This window comes from Gopherus evgoodei, chromosome 3 (assembly GCF_007399415.2).
Source record: "Gopherus evgoodei ecotype Sinaloan lineage chromosome 3, rGopEvg1_v1.p, whole genome shotgun sequence".
In the NCBI taxonomy this organism is placed as follows: Eukaryota; Metazoa; Chordata; order Testudines; family Testudinidae; genus Gopherus; species Gopherus evgoodei.
Window position 1 is genome coordinate 194,918,434 of NC_044324.1, and position 6,712 is coordinate 194,925,145.

At 44.0% G+C, this 6,712-nt stretch overlaps 1 protein-coding gene across 1 annotated transcript in view; it reads left to right on the forward strand.

Moving 5' to 3' along the window:
* The window catches only part of NRXN1 (neurexin 1), a 1,285,455-nt gene that overhangs the window by 832,715 nt on the left and 446,028 nt on the right, over positions 1-6,712 (forward strand).

Genomic DNA, 6,712 nt, shown 5'->3' on the forward strand with positions numbered 1-6,712 from the left:
CTGTGCCCTCCTGAACTCTCTCCAGCCTAGGCTGTCTCTCACAATGCCTTGATAGTGACCAGCAAACCCCTCCAGGTGCTGTTATCACTCAGCACAACCACATGTGGCGCTCCACACCTAGCTAGATTTCATGAATACTCCCAGAGCCACTCATGAATCACACAGAGAAAGGCACAGAGCCAAAGCTCCCAGTTCCCTTCACTATATACTTTCTTGTCCTGCTCAAGATGAGCAGTGCAAATGTATTAATTGGTTCAGCAATTTATCAGTGGAAGGTGGATATACACCAGCCTTTGCAAAACCTGAGCAGATTTACCACACACTTCAAACAAACTCACTGGTAAAGATAAACAGCTAAACAAATGTATTGACTACAAAAGATAGATTTTAAGTGATATTAAGTGGCAGGCAAAAAGTCAGAGTTAGTTACCAAAAGAAATCAAATATAAGCACGCAGTCTAACTCTCAAACCTATTAGACTGGGCACCATCTAGATTAAGCGGTTTTTCTCACCCCACTAGGTATTGCAGTTCATAGTACACAGATTTCACCCTTGAAATCTGGGCCAGTCCCCTCAATTGGAGTTTTCAGAGTGTCCTCGTTGCTTGGAGCGTCGGTCGGTGAAGGAGAAAGGCAAAGCATGGGCCTGCTCTGTTCTGTTTTATACCCTCAGTCCCATGTGCTTGGGGAACACACAAGTCCAAGCATGTCTGGGGTTTCCCCAATTTAAAGCACGTTTTATTGACAACCATACAACACAATTCTCATGGCTTCATATGCATTAATGATACACATATATGGACAGAGAAATTACTTTCAGCAGATTATAACCTTTCACCTGATACCTTACAAGGCATGCTTTATATGCAAGATCACAGAGATGTGAAGGAAGTATAGGGTATGTTTGTTCTGCAGCTGGGAGGTATGACTGCAGCATGTGTAGACTTACCTGAGTTATCTTTGATCTAGTTAGATCAAAGATAAATCGAGTAAAAATGGCTGTGAAGCCCTGGGTGAACAGGTGGCTGCATGGGCTATCCCCTCCCTTTCCACCCAGGTCCCTGGGTACGTGCTTGAGCAGGTGCCGCCCATGCTTCTGCAGCTTCACTGCTATTGTTACTTGAGCTATCTTTGATCTAACCTAGGGGAACATCTACACTGGAGCTGGAAGTGTAATTATGCAATGAAGACTATAAAAGCATAGCTGTGCTAGCACAACCCCACAGCATAGACACAGCCTATGCCAAAGGAAGGGGATATGCCAGTGTAGAAAAAACACCTCCCCAGATGACACACAGCATTCTTCTGTCAACACAGCTGATCTGCACTGGGGGTTAGGTCGAAATATTGGTCAGGTGTATTTTTTCACACCCTGAATGACTTAACTTTTAAGTACAGACCAAGCCTAATTCTGCTCTATCTAGCATGTTAAACAAGCAATATGGCCAGAGTAGCATGGGCGATGGCTCAGGCTAGCCACCTGAGTATGTACCTATGATTTCAGAGAGTCTTGTAATCAGAACATAACATAAGAACGGACATACTGGGTCAAACCAAAGGTCCAGCTCACCCAGTATCCTGTCTTCCAACAGTGACAATCCCTGGTGCTTCAAAGGGAATGAACAGAGCAGGTAATCATTCAGTGATCCATCCCATCACCCATTCCCAGCTTCTGGCAAACAGAGATTACGGACACTTCAGAGCATGGCTTTACATCCCTGCCTATAACTAGCTAATAGCCATTGATGGACCTATCCTCTATGAATTTATCTAGTTCTTTTTTGAACCCTGTTATAGTCTTGGATATAACAACATCCCCTGGCAAAGAGTTCCACAGGTTGACTATGTTGTGTGAAGAAATGTTTGTTTTAAACCTGCTGCCTATTAATTTCATTTGATGATCCCTACTTCTTGTGTTATGAGAAGGAGTAAATAACACTTTCTTATTCACTTTCTCCACACCAGTCATGATTTTATAGACCTCTATCATATCCACCCTTAGTCATCTGTTTTCCAAGGTGAACAGTCCCAGTGTTCTTAATCTCTCCTCGCATGGATGCTGTTCCATCCTCTTAATCATTTTTGTTGCCCTTCTCTGTACCATTTGCATTTCTAATATATCTTTTTTGAGACAGAGTGCCTACATCTGCACACAATATTCAAGGTGTAGGAATACCATGAATTTATATAGTGACATTATGATATTTTCCTAATGATTCCCATCATTCTGTTAGATTTTTTGACTGCTGCTGCACACTGAGTGGATGTTTTTGGAAAGCTATCTACAATGGGTCCAAGATCTCTTTCTTGACTGTTAACAGCTAATTCAGACCCCATCATTTTATATGTATAGTTGGGATTATGTTTTCCAATGTGCATTACTTTACATTTATCAACATTGAATTTCATCTGCCCTTTTGTTGCCCAGTCACCCAGTTTTGTGAGATCCATTTGTAACTCTTCACAGTCTGCTTTGGACTCAACTATCTTGAGTAGTTTAGTATTATCTGCAAATTTTGCCACCTCACTGTTTACCCCTTGCACAAGCCTCCACCTAAATAGCATCACTGTTATTTTTAGCTTGCTAGCTTGAACAGAGCTAGCACATGTACACCTACACAAGATAGGAAGTACACCTTCTATCTGCAGAGTAGAGTTAGTCTTAGATCAAAGTTAGCTCAGGTATGACTATATGTGCTTCAATCACATCTTCCAATTACTGAGCAGACCAACCATCAGGTGCTTTTCCCTCCCATCAAACCAGGTTAACTTGCATTCCTGGATCACAAGAATTAGTGGACTCTAGCACCAAGACCAGTACTAGAAATCCCATAGAGGGTGGGGAGAGAAATGGCCACCTACACTGGTTCCTCTACACTGGCTAGCAGAGGTAAACAGGCATGAGGAAACCACAGGGTGGAGAAGAGTCTCTTGCTGCATGTGTTCTTCCTGTGTTCCCAGAGAGAGTGGACTCAATAATGCTTCCCTCTGTAGTCAGTGACAAAATTCCCATTAACTTAAGTGTTTGTATGGGCAGATCTATTGTGCCTGCATCAGATACCATGCTTCTCATACCTGCTGCATGGGAGATACCTTTTCTTTTCCCAAAACAATCTAGCCTTAAATTAGAGAGTAAAGTAATGCAAATAATAGAGCAAATAGAGGAGTTTGGAGACACCTGGTTGATGTAATCAATTGGTCTGTTTGCTTAATTTCACAAATCAGGAATTTGGAATTAAAAACATTCAGGGAGAATAATGAACTTTCAGATTTAGGGAAAATACGTTATTCTTAGTTTAAATAAATGGTCTTTTTTAACCTCTTGAAAGTGCAGTGTTCCCCAAGAACAGCATGGGAGCACTAGACCCTTAATTTTTGCCAAGAGGACAAACATTTAAGAAGTAGAAGACTGTGAGCCCCTCTTCTCAGTAATATCACTTACTCACTAATTTTCTCTTTTATATTTTCCATCACACAGACCTTAACTGCGTGGTCCACTCTAGTTGAACAGGCCATCCCAGACCTAAAACTGAACAAGGCCAGATTTCCAGTTGGTCACGGTAGGCATGTGCCTAGGGCACTGGAGTTCTAGGGGTGCCTAAAAGTTAAAAGTGAGCTCCTGGCACAGATTGGTAGCTGCCCAGTGTGTGGGGCTGGCACACAGTGAGCATCTGAGTCAGCCCACCCTGGGGGCACTGTGATCTGCAGCCGGGTGGGGTGGCTGCTAAAGGTGCTGGGAGTGTTCCAGCCCCTTCCAAATCTTGGCTGCCCCACTGCCTGTGCCTTATGCCAGAGATGGAGAGGGAGGGGCGTGGCTAGTGTCCTGCATGGCAGAGCTGGAGAGTGGCTGCCACGCCGGGCTGTGGGAGAAACAGAAGATACCCAGGGACCACTTGCCATGCAGAGAGGTACAGTCCCTCCCTTGCACCTTACCTGGGGTGGGTGGGATGCATCCCGGTCAGGCTGGGAGTGCCTCTCATGGTGGAGTGTATCATGTCTTTCCATGGAGACTGTTCCCTGTCTGCCCCCGCTGCCCTTGGGCTGTTCTGCCCACAGAATGGGGAGCTGGGTTGGGCAGTGCTGCTTTGAGGGCTGCTGCGGGAAGGAACGGGGCCAGTATATTTTGGCCAGCACAGATCTGATACAATATGAAATAAGTTTCAGGTTCATATTGGTGCAGTGTCAGCTGTAAGCAGGGGGAGGAGCACTGAAAATGCTGTGCCTAGGGGTGCATAAGGTGTAAATCCGGCCCTGATAATGGCATTAAAATATTTATGTAAACATGGTAACTGATTTTACATGCTTCCAGGGTGAAATGCTTTCGACAGAAGGTCAGCATGATCCTATGTATCACTTATGGTGTCAAAATTGGGCTTAGGAGGGACTGAAAAGTGGTGCTTGAACCTCATGCTGGCTCTCCCTTGTGGATGAAGTTCAGCCTAAGTCTCTAGCCCACAGGATCTCAAAGTTAATAAATGTGCAAGATTCTGCCAGACTTATTCAAGCAGCTTTGGCTTCAGTCCCATTAACTTCAGTGGGACTGTTGTGAGACTTAAGGACTGCAGGATGAAGCCCACCGACAATGGAATGAGCAGTACAATATGGGGTGTTGAATTATGTAATTTACTGGAAGTTTTTTTAATATTCAATGGGGCCTGGTACTGAATCTTGCTTTAAAGAAATATCCAGTACACAAGGAATAGGGATGAAGTCAGTAAAGTATTGTGCTATAGAAATTGTTCTAAAAACAATTTGGAATTAATTGTCTATAGTCAAGGAATTCACAACACAGTTTTGGAGGGTGGGGTGAAAAAGACTTTAAGCCCTAAATTAGAACTGCCTTAGTGATGCATTAATTTGTGTTGGTTGCTAATGGCCCTAAGACAACCAGGGTCAGCAGGCTACGGGAACTTTTTCTTCCCATGGTCATGGCCCTAAGGCTGGCAGCCAGCGTGGAGGTGTTGTAGGAAGCTGGCTAGTGGAGGATCCCCTTACGCTGGAATGTTCCTTTTGCAGTCAGCTATGCAGGCTTTAGGTCTGTTTTATGCTCCAAGTGCCCAGACTCCAATGGAGAATCTAAGGCAAGGGTAGGCAAACTTTTTGGCCCGAGGGCCACATCTAGGTGGGGAAATTGCATGCAGGGCCATGAATGTAGGGCTGGGGCAGGGGATTGGGGTGCAGGAGGGAGTGTGGGGTGTGGGAGGGGGTGTGGGGTGCAGGAAGGGGCTCGGGGCAAGAGGTTGGGGCAGAGGGGGGCTGCGGAGTGTACAAGGCGGCTCAGGGAAGGGGGTTGGGGTGCCATGGGGGTGGCAATCCCATGGGCTGGATGCAAAGCCCTGATAGGCCAGATCTGGCCCGCGGGCCATAGTTTGCCCACCCCTAATCTAAGGCATAACATTTAGCAGAGAATCATTTCTTTTCTATAAGTGTTTTTGACTATCCTTTAGATTTTTGTTCCCGGGATGTAATCCTCCACGAAACTCCATACCATGGATTAAAACAGTTATAGAATAGTCATTATTTAAATTATATGGGACTTTTCTACAAGGACTAATGTGCCAAATTACTTCTCAACATTGTTGGTATTTTTTCAGGTCACAGAACATCTTTTATCTTAAGTAGGACTTCCTTCTGTACATAATAGGATATTAATATTGGTGTTAAATATTAATGGTAGAACATATGAGGGTAAGTAAAGCATTTTAAGGATTGTGAAAAGTCAGTAAGCAAAGTGAGATAAACTGGAAAAAAGTTCAGATTTACTTTAATGTTTAGGGAATTTAATTTTTAAAATAATAAATAATATTTTTTAAAGAATGTGAAATGTGGTTGTCATAAACAGATAGTAGGAGTTAATAGAACAGAAGTACTTTATATCTCTTTTGCCTGTAAAGGGTTAACAAAATCTGTGAGCCTGGCTGTCACCTGACCAGAGGACCAATCAGGGGACAGGATACTTTCAAATCTTGAGGGAGGGAAGTTTGTATGTGTGCTGTTAGGATTTGGTGGTTGTTCACTCTGGGGGCTCAGAGGGACCAGACGTGCAACCAGGTTTCTCTCCGATACAGGCTCTTATAAGTTCAGAATAGTCAGTACTAAGTAGATAAGGCGAGTTAAGTTATGTTTGTTTTCTTTATTTGCAAATGTGTATTTGGCTGGGAGGAGTTCAAATGTGTATTTGGCTGGAAGGAGTTCAAATTTGTATTTTGCTGAAAGGATTTTAATTTGTACTTATATACTTAGGCTGGGAGGGTATTCCCAGTGTCTATAGCTGAAAGACCCTGTACCTATTCCATTTTAAATTTCCAAAGATATTTTTTACTGTTCTTCTCTCTTTAATTAAAAGTTTATTATTTAAGAACCTGATTGTTTTTTTATTCTGGTGTGAGACCCCAGGGGACGGGGTCTGGATTCACCAGGGACTTGGTGAGGAGAAAGGAGGGAAGGGGGAGAGAGAGGCTAGTTTCTCTCTGTGTTAGGATTACTGTCTCTCTCAGGGAGAGTTGGGGGGAGGGGAGAGATGGAGAGGGGAAGGTGCATTTTCCTCTCTGTTTAAGATTCAAGGAGTTTGAATCACACTGATCTTCCAGGGTAATTTACCCAGGGAGGGGAAGCCTGGGAGAGGCAATGGTGGGGGAAAGGGTTTACTTTCCTTGTGGTAAGATCCAGAGGGTCTGGGTCTTGGGGTTCCCCGAGCAAGGTCTTGGGGGGA